This window comes from Bradysia coprophila, unplaced genomic scaffold (assembly GCF_014529535.1).
Source record: "Bradysia coprophila strain Holo2 unplaced genomic scaffold, BU_Bcop_v1 contig_24, whole genome shotgun sequence".
In the NCBI taxonomy this organism is placed as follows: domain Eukaryota; kingdom Metazoa; phylum Arthropoda; class Insecta; order Diptera; family Sciaridae; genus Bradysia; species Bradysia coprophila.
Genome location: NW_023503501.1, coordinates 3446816 through 3465013, shown reverse-complemented (window position 1 = coordinate 3465013; position 18198 = coordinate 3446816). Strand labels below are relative to the sequence as shown.

The following is an 18198-nucleotide window of genomic DNA, read 5'->3' as shown; positions in this document are numbered from 1 at the left end:
AAAACTGATTTTACACAGGCCACAATAGCCTACATGATTAAAACCGAATTAAATGGAATACAATGTATCATTGATCCCAACACTACCCCTCGATGATAGCATTGAATTTCTCATCTACCCCTCAATGGTATTATTGATCAAAACAAAAATTCATAGCCATCGTTCTCTTCAGCACAAATTAAGTTGGCGTATTGAGTTGGAGTACTGTTCGGTTTTTCCGATTCAATTTGCTTTTCCAATTCCTTCTGTTTTTCCAACTCCTTCTTGAAACCAAAACAATTCGATTTCAAATGACCAGGTTTTTCGCAATAAGTACAGATCTTTGACCTAACACCGAACGATTGAATTTTTACAATAGACCGTGTGAAGTGTAAATAATTTATTTTTAATTGATGTAGATTATTATTCTGTAGAACAAAAGTGTAAACAGAATATCTGAAAAATATCTGCTTGATTTTATATCTCACTTTAAAAGCTGTAATTTTAATGAGACTAAAAGGATATCTGAACCATTCTAATTCATTCTAATTGGATTCTTACTAAGATTCTAATAAGTGGGATGGCAAGAATATTTTTCAATAATTTCTATAAAAAAAATTAAATATTTTTGTCAATAGTTTTCATGGTAAATCTTCTTTTTATTGAAATTTGAAACTTTTTTCTCAAAATCGCACACGGTCTATTGTATTCTCCTGTTTGTCGTTTAACTTTCCAACAATAAAGGCGAATGTAAGGTCAGCTTCTGGCCTATTTTCTAGCGCATTTATCAATGAATTGTAAGAATCGGTAAGACTGCGGAGTAACATTGCAACGAACAAATTTTCGGCCAGCTTCTCTCCAAGGTTAGCCAATTGCTCTACCAAGTCGTTCATTTTGTTAATATGTTCTTCCATGTCGTCGTTTTCCGTCATTTTCAGATTGCATATTCGCTTCAACAGGGATACTTTGTTCGACAAAGATGGCTTTTCGTGACGATTTTTCAGTATTGTCCAAAATGTCTTCGACGAAGTCGCTTTCTTTATGTGGATGAACTGATGATCTTCGACTAATAATCCGATGGTCGCTCTTGCCTTATCGTCTCTTATTTTCCAAGCTGCCGTTGGATTTTCCGGTAGATCATCGTTGACCACATCCCAGACTCCGTCTTTGATTAACAATAATTGAATTTTATATTTCCATATTTGATGGTTTGAGTTGTTCAATTTGGTGATAGTGATCTTGTTCGTATCGACCATTTTGTTCGTAGATTTTTCTAGATATCTAACTGTATCTGATCGTATGTTCACTAGTAGTTCTACCTGACTACGGACTGAACGAATGTTGGCGAATTTCTCTGAATTTCTTGAAATTTCTCTGAATTCACCAAATGTTTACTGCTGGTATGCCCATAACCTGTTAGCAGTGGATGCTGATTCCAAATGATATCTACTGGCGAACGATACTGTCTACTGACTTCAAACACGTCCACTCTATGCAAGATATTTATTGAGAATGAAAACTGATTTTACACAGGCCACAATAGCCTACATGATTAAAACCGAATTAAATGGAATACAATGTATCATTGATCCCAACATTTATTAGTAAGTTTTGTGTGACTGTGAATCAGGGGCGCCGACTTCTAAGGACAATCGAGGCTCGGGCACCACTACTCGAATGATGAGCACGACTACATATTTCCAGTTTTACTTGAAAGAGCACCACTACTCCCAGATTCGCTTGTTGTATGAGCACCACTACTCCCAACCACAAGTCGGCGTCCCTGCTGTGAATGCTAAAGATATGTACACAATTTGTGAAAAATGCCTGAAAATTTGACCGAAATTATTCAAAAATGTTGACATAAAATGTATGAGCCATCTGTCAACTTGTTTTCACGCATGATGTAAACCTGAATTGAACGCTCATTTTTCAGGTATTTTTCATGGTTTCACGAGCTCTAGAGTAGCCTTAAATAAACAATCAAAACTTGTCTCGTCTAATCGTCTATGGAAAATCGTGTGAAGATCAAGAAGGCGAAGAACGAGAAATTAATCGAAGGAAACGATCTAAAAGTCAGTCACAATTGTACAATCGAACGGAAAATATAGAAAGTTATCGAACGAGATGTTCAGGGGATCGCAACCCCAGTTGTGGTCGTTTTATTGTAAAGTTGAATTCCTAACAGTTGTTGTGTTTGACAGCTAGTGCGATTATCGCAAATAAATTTTCTAGTAGGTTGGCCTGTGGAAATGTGGGCGCCCACATGAGTGTTCAGTACGAAGTTTACAACATGTGGAATTCAAAAGCATACGACAAGGGCAAAGCATTAACCTCTGGTTACTCATGAGGTTTTTTGGGGGGACTTTTGTGATTATTGTGGTGGTAGCATATTGCTTTACCATTTTGACTTTTTTGGGTTCTCTTCTGGACGTTCGGTTATATGGTGGTGGTTACGAGCTTACGTGTCGAACAGGTCTCATTTTCTCCAAAACTCTTTAGTTTAAAATCAAATACAATAACTTCGATAAAAAAAACTTTACAAAAACAGATGGGATGAAATTATCGACAGCATTAGCAATTATTCTTTCCAATGTAATTATGATTCTCTTAACTGGAATAATCTCGAAATTTCGTTAAAGCACAAAATTTATTGAATGCACTTCTGATCAACACAATAAAATGTTCCGATTCAATATTTCACATTGTTTCCATTTAAAACTTTCTACATTTATATTCCTTTTGTATTTTGTATTTTATCTTCGGTTTACTAGAATACAATAAATACAGAAGTAAGGAGTACAGCGTACTATCATGTACAGTGTATACGAGTATACTGCGCTAAAAGGAAACTTTTCAATTCACAAAATATAAATTTCTATCATATCTCTTCCGTCTACATAATGAAAATGGCAAGAAAAACATAAAAGGAAATTCTTTTTACCGACGAACACAATGCGAAATTTATTGTCGCACACAAACTTATATATTTCGGTCAAAATTGAACGCCAAGCTATATCAAATTGGAAATCGGAATTAAAGATGGGTAATAAATCATGCTTTGAAATCATCGAATTGTGGAACACTAGAGAGATATTGTCGGTATGTAACCATTTCGCAAACTTGATTATTTGCACATACGTAGAAGCTAAAATAAATTCCAACTCTTCCCTTATTATATGATAATATGAGAATAGAACAATTTGGACAGCTACACGTGTCGCAAAGCAGTATCATAAAATTGTTTTATTCGGGTCTACTGCCTGACCCATGCGAAAGTTGACTATCACATAGGAATTCAGGAAAAATTTAGCAAAAATATTCATAATGTAATGGATCTTTTTTGCAGTGGGCAAATTGCTCTGTAATAGTCACCTTTCGCATAGGTCAGGCAGTAAAATCCATGACTCGAGCCGATAAATATTTTTCAAAATTTTCGGTGTTATGTTAAACTCTCTGCTGTTAGCTCGGCTGTTAGGCAGATTGCGTTCATTGATTGGATGCTTAAGCTCACTCTCTTTTGCTCTCTGCACTTGCCTTTTACATGGAGAGAAATTGTTCGGTCTACCCAATATATACACAATTTGTATCGTACACACAGTCAAGTACGTAAGGAAATGCCATTAAATGAAAAGTGCATCGTCATTTTTAAGTCATCTTCGATATGAAAAATGCATTTGGTATGTTAAGTACTTCATACAAGTATGTGGAGAGTGCAAATGTAAATGATTATTGCAATGTCAAATTTACGAGAGTACTAAACGGTCGATGGACCCAAATGGAGGGTCCTAGTTTATTCATGATCGAGAACATAAACTTTTCAAATCACAGGAAACGTAAAATCTAAATCTGAATAGCTGGCCACTACTCAAACATTAAATGGTTTCTTGGTTTATCTTTCATTGATATGGCAGCACAATCAAACCTTAATCGAAAAATCAAATAATCGTAACTTCATGGTGAAAAGATAATTAAACAAGAGCATAACAATCAGAAGACCCACATAATTCCTAATTGGCGTACAGTTTTCTCGTTCTTTTTTTGGTTTCCTCTCAAATTCCACTTCAATTCATCTGCATTTTGTGTTCTATCCGAACTCTATGCAAAAAGAAACTTTGCACGAAATTAAGCTTAAGACTTTACGAGTAACAAAAATGGTAAATATGCTCATTGAGCACTACAATGTTATTCCATAATTTGCAGCTGTTATTGAAAGTTTAAACTTTGCATCGAGTAACTTTCGTATTTCCATTCAAACTAATTCGAAAACTACCATCATCTATAATACCATCTACATCACTTCGATACTTCGTTGTATGTGATTTAAATTTAGCATAACATATCTCCAGACGTGTATGCGACTATGGAAATGAAGTAGCCTTATGCTTATATGCATAGCTACATGCCATGTGAGAAAACATATTTTCGAATGAACAACTTTCAGTCATGCTTTTGAGACATGTCGAAATTGTAAGAATAATTAAGCATGCATCTCCATAATGTGGTGTTGTAAGCGAAGGAGTTTTTTTTTGTCTGTGTCCTGACCTAAAAAATCTAGCCCCTTAAAAAGGCACCTCATCGGAGACATTCTATTGAAAGAGCTATATATCAAGATTAAAGTTATGAAAAGTTGACTTAAGTTGGGGTCAGTGTGTACTGTTACATGGTTGTGCACTTACACGCTAAGTATACATTTTCACTGTAACAAACAGTAAACAGCACAATACGTACGTGATTCTAAATTTTTATTTCAATGAGTGGGAACGTTATAATCCGACCCGAAGGGGAAACCAGTCGTAATGAACTAATAACATAAAAACTTCAAAGAATCGTACGACTTAATGACTTATTTTTGGTCAAGACGTTCTTTAAAACGGCTTTTCACTGTGACGCCTTGATGACACATTTCAGGTCGAATGAAAACAATGAGTTAATGAAATTAAATTTTGTAACGCTCTTGAAGTAGTCGCAAAAGAAGTTGCAACTTTCTTAAAAGGATAATGTTTCTTGCAACAGTTTTTGCAACTGGCCGGCCTAAAATTCTTCATTACGCTAAACTAGGGTTCCCATTCGTCCTCTTTTTAGAGGACATGTCCTCTTTTTTCATCTCGTTCTTCTTTTTTACAAAAATTCTAAAAACATCACTTTTTCGAAGAAGACGTCGTTTTTGTCCTCTTTTTTTCAGATCTTCTTCTTATTTAAGTAAATTTGATGCAGCTCATACCTAAAGAAAGAAAAATTAACTAATACGCAGTTAACGGAGTTAACTAATAATCTTCTCTGTCAGCGAATCTCTGAACGTTAATACAACGAAATCTTCATCACAAAAAACAATTTCGCTCGCTCCGCTCGTTTTCTTTACCACCTCATTTTTTCATACATTAAAATAAAAGTTAGTCATTTTACAAGAACACCGTAGCGTTGTGTAAGATACCAAAAATCACGCAAGGATAAGGTAAAACGAAGTCTGTATTCAGGTAATATGGAGTGGATGTTATCACTGAGAAGGAATCCAAAAGAATATCAGGCAGATTTCAATGCATATTGTACGCAGAATTTTTTGTTTTTAGCATGAACTGAATTACACAATAGTTGCACAAAGAGCATGTACAGTTGCAATTCACATTTCGTCCTCTTTTTTGATACCGAAATGTCCTATTTTTCAAAATTGAAAAATGGGAACCCTACTTAAACTATACTGAGTGTTGAGTGTAATTCATACAAAATACAAATCCGACATTGTAACAACACAATTTTTGCGATACCTTTTTTTGGTATATATATTATCATCCTGTCTAATTTTATGTATCAAGGGACATTATAAATTTTGAGCACATAATCTGCGATTAAACATCATGATATCAACACTGAATCATTTGACTAGACAAAGCATTGCAATTATGTGCCCGCACTTTGGTTCGGATTTGCATAATTCCGTACCCAATACATGTCGATGTAAATGATAAAATAATAACGTATTGTTCATACTCTCTACTCTATAATTCCAGAATCCAACCTAATCAAATGCGGTCAACTCATTGACCAGCGAAACTAGCCGCATCCGCATTGTATACATAATCATAAACATTTATATACATATATGAAAGTTCGACCAGCAGCCACGACACCAGCCATACCATACGAATGACGATCTCCCTGTTAAAGGGGTATTACCGTGAAAATTTTAATTGATTCGTTACATGGTTACACGGTTGGTAAAATAAACTAATTAAAGTTTTCATTGAGATAAATTTGTTTTAAAATTAAAGACTGAATCGATAATATTTAAAAACAAAAACTTCCAGGTCGATTTGTTGCCGTTGAACAATTCGGAAAATTAATCAAAACCATTGCTTGCAGCACAAAAATATTATCACAAAATTGTGGGTACGTGTGAGAGCGAAAAAGGCTCAACGAAATAACAATTAAAAAATATTTATAGGTTGGTGATACAATTTCCAATAATTATAGCCTCCCGTCAGTGTGTAGCGGACATTTTCCCGGAAAAAAATTAATAACATTTACTCAGTTACAGTATAAATGAAGTGAATTAGTGACGGCACTGTTGTTTGCATAACAAGGCTAAAATGATTATATGAAAATTTGATGTGCACACGGTTAAAACATTACTGTGCATAATTGAACAGTGTTAAATGTCAACAAACGATGTTGGAATAGCATTACCGTTATTATTATTGAAAATATTCTGTGGCGACGCTAACATGATAACCATCACATCAACTGTAACCCAAACAACTTTCGCACTAGTAGAAATTAATTTAAATATTGCGCGTAAAAAAATATAAAAAAAATTGGTAGTTTTTATGTTGGTCAACTGTTCGTGGAATTTTAGTGGACACATTAGTGTGTAGTGTCGACTTTAGCGAACAACAAAAAATTTGATGGAAAATGATTATGAAAATATCATTTTTCTATACAATTTTGTATATATTAAAATTAACCACATCATCGACGTTGGATCTGTACAAAAATGCAAGGCTTGGCTCAAGGATTATTCAGACGAGGTACGGTCGATTGCAGGGATTGGTTCTGCCATTGGATAACTACAAATTTCTTAGACCCATCGAAGCATATCTTGGAGTTCCGTATGCAACGCCACCAATTAAATCAAACAGGTGAGTAAAGTTTGGAAATATTGAAAATTGGACGAATGTTAACACGTTTTTAGTGATTACCCATAAATCAATTCGCATTTTTCTCTATTGTCTTCATAGAAAAACTAACATATTTTTGAGAAATTCTTATAGCTACAGAGCAAATTGAATCTGAAACAACATTTTGTCCGACCTGATCTGATACAGTTAGAGACAGTCGAATTTCAGCATGAATTTGCTTCAGAAGTCTTTCAGCTGATCCACACAAACAATCGAAATTCACGCCGTAAGTGTGCCATTTGAATTTTAAGTGAACGATTCGATGAAAAAGTGAACCGAAAAGTACATTTCAGCGCTTCATTGTATGAAAATGACGCTACATTAGAAAGACCTCCGCACTTTTCATTTTGAATTTCGATCGCACTTTTACGGCGTGAATACCCTACCACCCGCGTGCCAAGGTATATGAACATACTGAAGGTAACGCAATCCCTCAGGGAATATAGTAAGAAATACGGACGTTTAACATAATAATGTTGTTGGAACTGTGTTGAGTATTGAGTCTTGCATGTGCTACAACATAACAAAGTGAATTACACTTGGGTCCAACATTATAAAAATTATAATCACTTGCGGGCAGGGTTTTCGCATGTAGTCCTCACCAAAGTGAAGTTACGCACGAATCCCTATTTTCAGGTGAATTTAGTTTCGTTGTGTTGCACACATATTAAATTCGTTTGCGTCAAGTTGCAGGAGTGAGGTGAATTCGATTATATACTTCGTTCTAGCAACAACTCGCCAAATTGCCTAAAATTGTGCGATTGATTGATTACGCAAATAGTTCCCTTTCTGTGACACTTGATTTTTTTTTAGAAAAGTCAATCAATACCGTAAACCACTTAGAAAAAGCATCTATTATTGAGTTGCATACAACGTTTTGTTTTCTTAATAAAGTCATCGGAAGCTTCACTTTTCGACACTGAAAATTGTTTTCATGGTTTTGATTTTCCAAGGGTCGAAAAGTACTTATTACATCACTAGGGAAAACAAGTGAATTCGGGATAAAAAGTTGAAAAGTGTGGTTATTGACCTCTTCTTCGCCTCGGATCAACAAAATTCACACTAAAACTCTACTTTTAAACTTTTTATCCATTGTTATGTAAACAACTAATGTAAATCCGTCGAAGACCGTCCTTTCAAGCATTACTTTTGACGCCCTCAGCATAAAAAATTCATTGCATAACTAGTGATCAAAATGAAATGTCTCATTTTTGTGTGTTTATTGACCTCGGCTACGCCTCTGATCAACCAAATTCACACGAGAACTCTACATCGCATCTTTTTATCCCTAGTCATGTGTTATGTACATGACTGACTAATGATAATTAGTTGAAAACTGCAGTTTTCGTGTGAAGATTGCTGATCCGAGGCGAAACCGAGATCAACAATCACACGAAAACATGACTTTTCAGTTTTAACCCGAGTTTTGTAATGGACATGCTGTGAACTCCCAAACCAATTCTCTTGTTTTCGCCACTGTCGACTCAAGGGAAAACAAAAGCATGTAAAAGCTCATTTCGCAATATTTAAGCGTAACTTTTCAGGACGACACATCAAACTAAACCCTGACTAGAAACTAAATTACAATAATTTACTATGCTTTTTTCCCGTATAATTCACTATTGTCTTGTCATGTTTTGCTGTAATAATAATTTACAGTACGTTGGTTTCCATATTTTCTGTTTTGTTTTTTTTTTCCCTAGCACACAAGCCAGACTTTTCGAAATTATCTCGGTTATCTGATGGTTATGCAATGTGAAGCAAATACAATTATTCAATTATTCGTTATTATTAGCGAAAATGTTATTTGTGTTGCTAAAACCAGAAATGAAATTTGCTAGTCGTAAATACATAAAATCCTCGTAAACATAAATAAAAAGAGAAAACACAGTGAAAGCAACAAACACAATAAATGAAATTAGTTTTTCATTATGAGTGTTCTAATCAGAATCATGTTGGACGTACTGTGGGTTTAATGTGGATTGTGGAACTTTCGCATGGTTGTTGGTTCCAAGGGATCATGTAAACAGTAAACAAGTTACATATAGCTTGTTTAGGTGTACATGTTGCATAATGGATAAATAATATCCCTCAACTTATTACATTGGGCTTAATGTAGAGAAAGAAAAAAATATCATCTACCCACCACAAACAGCCATTCATTGCTTTATTATGAAAATCTCAAGACCAAAAAAACATTCGATAAGAACTACTGTTGAACCTGTAAACCGTACAAAAAACTCGCAAATTCATGGTATTATCGATCGATTATGTCATCACAAATACATTTCTCCTGTAGCTAAAAAGGTAAATCAAGCCGAAAACAAATGAGATGTGAAGTGAATCAAAATTCATAGGTTTAAGTTCAATGGCTGCATATAGCCAAGGTTGTATTTGAGAAGGGTTTTTTACCGGGGCCGTATCGCAAAACATGGCATTTCAGTACAAAATTTCAACTGAAGTGAAGTTGCGCAACAATTTTTGTATGAAAATTTCAGTATAGTTCAGTGGAGTTTTTGCGATAACACTGTCCCAGCGATCGGTGAAACCTCCTCATATACAACCTTGCATATAGCGGCTTCTTGGCTTTCATTATTTTCTTTCGTACGTTGCTGAGGAGAAATAATGAAAACCAAGATTTAAAACGAAATCTCTAGCAACCGCAAACACCATGTTTACAAAACTAAGCCTGAGGCCTAAAATCGTACATTGTCCGCTTGTAAATTTCATTGCACAATTACACTGTATTTATACACTGTACGATTTTAGGCCTCTTCATTTTGTAAACGAGGTGTATTCGGTTGCTAAAGAGCTGCCTTGACTAAGCCTGACCTTTTTTTTGGGTTACAATTATATTCAGAAAGAGCAAATGTGTAGAAATCGAACTACCTACGCTTCATACACTTTTGAATATTTTAAATGTGGAGTTAGGTGTGTGGCTGATACGTCGATACGTACCAGTGAAATTTTGAAAAACGTCCTACTCAATACATTACATTCATATGCCTAAGCTCATCATGTATATGTGTATGCGTTGGGATTTACGAGGCCCATTAGATATTAACTTCTTTTTGTGTTGGATGAACCAAACGAGAATAGAAAAAGAAAAATATGACCAAATGTGTATCGCAGATTTGTAGGAGAAGAAGAAGAAAAAAAATGAGAAAGAAACTTCATCTCCAAGTTTTATTAACCCACTCACACTCTAATGTATATAACTTTTCCGAACGAATTTTTTCTTTATGGCTTACGGTTAAGAAAAAAGTAAATGCTCAAGTCGAAACGGAAACTTTATTTTTATTTGACTGCTTGAAAAACTGGTATTGGTCATAATAGTTTCTGACAGGTTTTTATTATAGGTTTCAGTTATGGGAAACACATTTTTCATTCGAAATGTTATAAAAAGGGAGACGGTTTAGCACAGAATTATGTGAAATGGAATGAAATTACTTCCGATTTAAGAAGGTAATCGATGGGCTTAAGAAAATGTTTAAAAATGTTTTGACAGTGGAAGTTCCATTGTTCATTAAATATATATCTCGATACGATAAGCATACTTTATAAGTTGCTAGTTACGCTCAATCTTATTATATCTGTTCAACGCAGTACTGTAATTCGTTCAGATAGTTTGCAAACTTTGTTTTATTATAACTAAATGGAAAGTAGTCCGGAAAGTATTGTTGTGCATCAATACTAAGAAAAATTGTCTTTTTCTACTGTAAGATTGAAATATTCATAATTCTCAGCAACAATCTAGGTAGTAAATGCGGTCGAGTTAATCTATGTAATATAATAAGGATACGTACATCATCAACCGAAGCGATAGCGGAGGTTCGTGACGCTAGTCGACTCCCTAAGAAAAGAAAACAACCAACGGGAGACTAAGGAACCTATAGAATATTTCAGACACATCATGAACAGATTCACCATATTAAGGTTGATTGCATAAATTTTGCAAACATCCGTGACTCTGACATATGCGAAGTGCTTTTTAACGTTACAATTGCGCAACGGACTATTTCTAACATTAGCACTATCCCACAGCGCGAAGCTATTATACTAATCGCGAACCATTCGTCTGACGTATTTCGACAAATCAGAAAAAAACGCAAAAAGGCCATATCTCTGTCGTCGTTAAGTCAAAATTACGTTAAACCGATCAAAATCAAATTGTCTAAGTCGCGTTATCCCTAAAGTACCTAGAGACACCGTTTCGTCCAGCTAATCTCAAAACTCACTAGTTCACTTCCATAAAATTCCCGTGAATTTTATGTGGAAACAGAACACTGGGGGACTCGTCAGGATTTTTGTAAAAAATCAAGCAAACAAATGAAACCAAAAAGAAGAACAAAAATCAACATTTTAATGAAATAACAAATTCAAACCTCAACCTATCGGCTCACGCACAGATCCATTCACCCATTCATTCACTTTTGCACAAAAACTCACAACAGAAGTTTACCGATGACATTTTACAACGAAAGCTTTACAAAAAAAATGCGTCACAAAGTGACATATGATTATTGTCGTATGAGAGGTTTCCTCAGCATCTGCCACTTGTGACGCATTTTTTTTTGTAAAGCTTTCGTTGTAAAATCTCATCGGTAAACTTCTCGTTGACATATTTTCTTGTTAAAATTTTCTTGGTAAAAATTGATTACGTTGAGGCGCAGAATGCGTCACCAAAACCGATATCAAACGTTTTGGAAGTTTAATTTTTACTACACTAGCGTCACCTTTTCCTCTTTGAGGTTTTTGTGGGATGGTATAGATTGTTATGATCAGAGCGAGAGTCCCGAAGATCAGTTAATTATATCTTGCCTTGGGGTACTTGTCATTGCATATTTTCATTACATTTTTGACATATCTCCAATGGAAGAGAACTGGTTTAAATTATTTTTCCTTCTCTCTCATCATAACAGTCTGTATGTAACTGGTCATTTAGAGAGCGACGTATAGTGTCAATATTGACAGAATTCTTTTATTCTAATGTCAATTTTGACAATATACGTCGTCCATGCGTCGCTCTCTAAGTGGCCAGTAACTATTTGCGAACGCATTTGACAGAATCCTAATACGATCATGTGGATTAGGAATCTGTGTTAGTTACGGATTCATGTGTTTTTGCATGATACGGGCTTTGCTTTTCCCCGTATCGCCAATCTCATATCTAATACGCAAAACAACACCATTTAGACGCTAAACAGAAAAATAGCTATTCTGACATCGTTGAAAATTTCTAAATCCTCGAGATCGCTAAGTATTCAGTGAAATATGCTTCCTACTTTCCAGCATAGTTACATGAAAATATTTACCAAGTTCCTTGAATAAATTTCTAAATCTTAAATCGATTCGATAGAAACGAGGAAGACCATAACGTATTATGTCTCGAAAGAATCCACTCTCGGAGAAGTACCTGCTTTATCATATTGTTATTCGAAACGTACGTGTTCTGACTGAATAAAAAATATTTGAATAATTGTTTTCGGCCCCATACACTCCACAGAATATAATCTTGATTACTTCAAGTTTCAGCTGTGGATACGCGGCATAGACAAATGAAACAAACACACACGCTGAAAATTTAAACCTAACGAAAGGTTTGAGCGAATAAACACAAAAATTTTAATACAAAAACGGTGTTGCCATTTTCATTGGAACAATTTGAACGGTTAGTTCTCATTTCCGTGCCATCTATTGGGATGAAAGCACAGAGTGAAAAAAGAGCACAACGAGAAACGAAAATGTTTACAATAGCTTGTCTCTAAGCCGAAAAATCCATTTTCCAGGCATTTGCCATTTTTATGGTACTACTTAGTGATTCCGCTCAGACAATTCGTTTATAGACACATGTACTTATCTCTGGCATAGGAAATAGAAGAAGCGTGCAAGAACAATAAGAGGAAATTTAAAGCAGTGGAAAAATAAAAAAAAACGGAAAAAATTATCAATTCCTTGATTCTATTCCCACACGTTCTTATTTTCTTTTTTTTCTTCTGCCTCATGCAATCTTTGCATGAAAATAAACTATCCGGAAAATCTAGGTCATAAAAAATAATCCACGGATTTCCATGGATGGATTTTGCTTTTGTAAATTTGTCTGAAAATGTGTTCAATTCAGACATATTTAAATTTTTTATGGATGATTGAGATTTTTGCTGCTTTCTAAGCGCACATCAGACGGAGCATTATTTGAAGTTGAAAAGCTTTTATCTATTTTTTGAATCTTTATGTTTAATTTTCCAACATTATTCTGCCAACTTACCAGTGCTCGAAGTCTTGTTGATACTACGTACTTATGTCACTAATTTCTTTTTCGCACACAACACACACGCATTTTCGTTTCATAGCGAAATCTTTTCGCTCAAGTGCCTGCCGTTTATAATACGAAGTAGTGTCGTGTGTCTTTCATTAAACGTCGTATTATATCAAAGAGATGTTATTAATTTTCACATGTTCCACAACAAACTGAGATCATGACATTGGAAATTTTTCATCGTCTCAAGTCTTTATTGCACCCTCAGCTGCCAGGGTAGGTTATTGTAATTTTGCGACGTAATTTGAGCTATAAGAATCAGAAATGATTCGACGAAAGAATCTACTATTGGAATAAATGAAATTTTAGCGAGGAAAATTAAGCCGAGTCCTTTTATTTCGTCCTTTTAATGTTGACAAACAAAAGGAACAATGTAACGAGAGAACGAAGAAAATTTTTTCATTTATTTTCTTCTTTTAGTTCATGAAAATTATTTTTTCTTTTCAAAGGATTACAGGAAAGGTCAATACAATTTCCAAAGTATATAACCACTGAAGGTAATGCAGACCCTCAGCGGATCAGAGAAATTACGGATCCAAACTTTCAGGTGAATTCATTTTCGTATGTTGTCTAAGTTAGACTTGTGCAACATGACGGCCCTAAATCGTTCCAAATTTAACACCAGATGCAACTTGACGCAAACGAATTCAATAGGTGTGCAACATGACAGAGCTGAAATTCACCTGAAAGTTTAGATCCGTGTGTAACTGTAACTGTAACTGTGGATTTGAATTACCTTCAGTGTTTATATACTTTGACAATTTCAGCCTAAGTTTGCTTTCGCTGCTTTTCTCTGGTTCACTCACATGTATTGGCGATTTACACGTAATGTGGGTGACACTACTTTCTATGTTCGAAAAATTTTAATATCTGACATAAGTATGTTCAACTTTTGCTCACTACACATTCATGTCACCACTACATACTTCTATAAGTATGTTCGATATATTTCCGCTACGCGCCGCACCGTTTGTTGCAAATTTTGGGCATAATTTTGATTGCCCTTAACTGTAAATAAGCTCTGAAGCTTCATAATTTGAGTACTTGCACTGTGTTTGGTGGTTGCAACGGATGTAAACACTCGACTGACTCGTTTGACGTAACAGAAATACAATGAATTTTTACGTTTTAGGCGAGCTATCAGTGGCATGCACTTAACTTTTCTCACTTTTCGTTATTAAATGCCCGATGCGCGTTAAAACAAACTTGATGCGCCAGTTCAGCTCTGTAAAATGGCTTTTTGTTGTAAACGAAGTATCAAAGATTGGAATCTGTCACAAAACTCAATTTTGCACTTTCTATTCCCAAATTGAGAAAATGTGCATTTGGTGACACACTAAAATAACTGTTTGACCAACGGATGGCCACACATATTTTCCATATTTTGTTGAGGTAGTGCTACTTATTTACGAATGTTTTAAACGAAGACTATGTCCGATAGGCTGTATAGTAGTCGGTACGGTTAACCCAAATGCGTTTCTCATCTAGTTTTTCGGCTGAGACAAGAGAAGGATTACATTTTGCCTTTTTCGTGCTCTTAGTTTGATAAATTCGTCCTGAAAGGAACAAGGAACAACCATAATAATGGTCGTATATTTCGTTACGCGGTCTCGCATACCATACACTGAACCATAAAGTGTCGTTGGGTATTAAGGTTAAGTACACTCATAAATAGAAAATACAAATAAATTATAGAAAACTCGGCAAAAAAACATTTTTGGTTATAAAACAACGACGAAAATATAAATATAATCGCATGTACACATTCGAATGAACATTTCTACTCAGAAAGTTCTTTTTTTTTTGAACTTTTGATGGGTATATATGAAAAGGATCACGAGCGAAGTGGAATAATATAAATGTTATTGTCGTGGTGGTTTTTATGTTTTATGTTCAGTTAGGCATAATGTAGTTTCAAAGCAATGTTCGCTTTTTTTCGGTTGTTGGTTGTAGGAACGTGTTATAAGTGGTTCACATAATCCTCTTAAATTCACTCGTTTTTACCGATTCGCATACACAGTGAATAAGTTGTTGACATAAACCATCAAAACGAACATATCATTATGGTGGTAATTGGCAGAGCTATAACCTTTTTTTTTGTAGCAAAAAAAATGAAATAGTCCAGGTCGATGTTTCGAAACAAATGGCTCCGTGCGCCTTAAGTTCTTTAAGGTTTTTGGTTGTTTCATGTTATTTTCCATGTTGTAAAACAAGAAAAAATCCGGAAAATTATTTTTCCAGCCGGAAAGTCAAATATATTTTTGAAAATTTTCTTCTGTTCTGGAAAGTACAGCTCATTAAAACGATATTTCATTTCATGTAACTTTTTTTGGTGAAGTCATACCGACAAGTAAATGAGGTTTCTACCAAAAAAACCTTCCAGAAAAGGTTTTAGAGGTTTCAGAGGTTTTAGTTCCTAGAAAAAGTGACATGGGTCATGGGTCACGTCTTCCCTATATCGAAGAACTAACCATCAATAAAATCTATAACGGAGCCTAGAAGGGAGTTAAACCTTAAAAACTCACAAAATTAATTTCATCGAGGAACGGGACCAATAAAAAGCTTTTGTAAAATAAATTTCATTTTTCATCATGAAAATCGTCAATAACTTCGAGAAAATGGAACTTTCCTTGAATCCTTGCACAGAAATAAACGAGAGAAGGTAAGTAGTGATGAAAATGTCTTTGCAAAAAACACTAGAAACATTACCCCAAATTAGAGCTACGTACTTTATAGTGACCTAGAAAAAAAACCTCTCAAATTCATAAACTTGAAGCCATTTTCCTGGCCATTTTTCATAATACGGATTTCTTGTTTTATAAAAAATGGATTAAAAATGGCCAGGAAAATGGCTTCAAAGTTTATGAATTTTCCGGTACACTGTTTTGAGAGCCATACCTTCCAGAACAGAAGAAATTTTTCAAAAGACATAGTTGTTGTGGAGATGTAAACGACTGTAAACGTTTTCATTTAAATGGTTAAACAATTTTCCATTTTCCGGAATCTTAATTGTTCACGGCAAACGACATGGAACAAAGAAAAATCTTAAAGAACAGACGAACGGAATTACACAAGTACTTGCACTGAAAAGAAAGTGTGAATGACTGCTTCTTGTTTCATTAATCGGAATTTTCTTTTTGATGCCCCAACTACCTTTCCATTGAAATAGCTTCAAGGACATTAAATTAGCAGTCGGCTATGGTCGTAGGTACACCTCTCAATGAACTCTCTCAATAAATCCTGTAATCATTTATTGGAATCTGTAATTGACAACTTAACGTTCTTGTCGTAAAGCTTAGAAAATGGATTAATAATTTTTTTTTCTTCGATTTTCTCCGGTAGCTACATATACACATAACTATAATAGGTAATGTTTTATAACATTTTCGAATAAACAACAGCCTAAACGAACAAATATTGTAAAAGATAAAAAACGTTTCCGTCGAAATTTATATTTAATGATGTCATAAAAGAAATATTTTTTTATATATTTATGCGCATTGTACTAGCAAAATGTACGTATGATATGGGTGATATTAAACATTCCATTTCACCAATTCAAAAAGAGATATAAAAGAAAGAGTATAACATATAAAATGGCATATATGTCATGGCACGACATCTGAACGATGTGAGTGAGTTATCTTTAACCGAAATGTGCGTAAGATAAGATAATCAATTTTCCAGCAGAAAGTTAAATAAAAAATAAGAAAAAAAAGAGAGAAATGTAAAAAAGAAATAAAACACAATAATAGAATTGTATGGATACGTTTGCTGTAAAAGTCAGAGAAACCATAACCAGTCAAATATTTTTTTTGGAAATTTATTTCTTTGCCAATCTTTCCTTTTTATCTGCTTAGGAAAATGTGTGTGCATAAAATGTTTATAGTGGAAAAGTTTTATTATATCCACGAATCTGAATAATAACCCAAATTTCGTGTTCGGTAAAACCTCGAAGTACATGCCATTATTTATATGAAAGTTATAAATTAGTTGCAATAATGTGGATCCTAATTACTGATCTAAAGATGTTTCGTTTTATTGTTTCCGATCATTAAATGAAAGACCCAGCGAATTAAAATTTGTCGGACTTGGGATGTTTCTATCCTGCTCAGGAATCATTCACAAATTACGTACCGTTTTTTTCAGTGCTGTCATCAAAGTTAAATCTTAAATAATTCGAAAAATGCACACTTTACGAAGTTAAGACCCTAAATGGGTAAAAGATAGTTTCAACTTCGTAGAGTGTGTAGTGTATTTCCCGCGATATTTAACATTTAATTTTGATGTCAGCACTGAAAAAATCGTTTTGTTATTCATGAATGATCTCTCACTCCCGGGTTGTCTCACTCGCCCTTCGTTACTTAATAAACAGATTCTCAGAAAACAGATAATTCAAAAAAATTCCATCCCCTTGAAACGAAAGGCTTGATGAAAAAGTCCTTTGACTCTGACAATTGTTTTTTTAGAAAATCCCTTGCGTTCAAATTTACGATTAACCCCCATCGATACAAATTACAATGTTTTAGCGGTTTGTACATGATTACATACAATACACGCAAACCGTGAACTTTGTCTGTTCCTTTCGCTCTTATTCGTTCATGAGAGTAGCAACTCTCTCTGTATTTCTTCCATTCCACATGTACGTATGTTTATTGGCCTCTGCTTCGTCTCAGATCACAAGAAAAGTCTCTGTAAATTTGTCTACTAACATGAAAGCAATGCCCT

The 18198-nt window shown here is 34.6% G+C and overlaps 1 long non-coding RNA gene across 1 annotated transcript; it reads left to right on the top strand.

Moving 5' to 3' along the window:
• Positions 1-4765: 4765 nt before the first annotated feature.
• LOC119077948 lies at positions 4766-12256 on the top strand. The gene is made up of 3 exons (XR_005087909.1): positions 4766-4775; positions 9653-9656; positions 12100-12256. It is a non-coding gene; the product is annotated as an uncharacterized LOC119077948 (long non-coding RNA).
• Positions 12257-18198: the final 5942 nt, after the last annotated feature.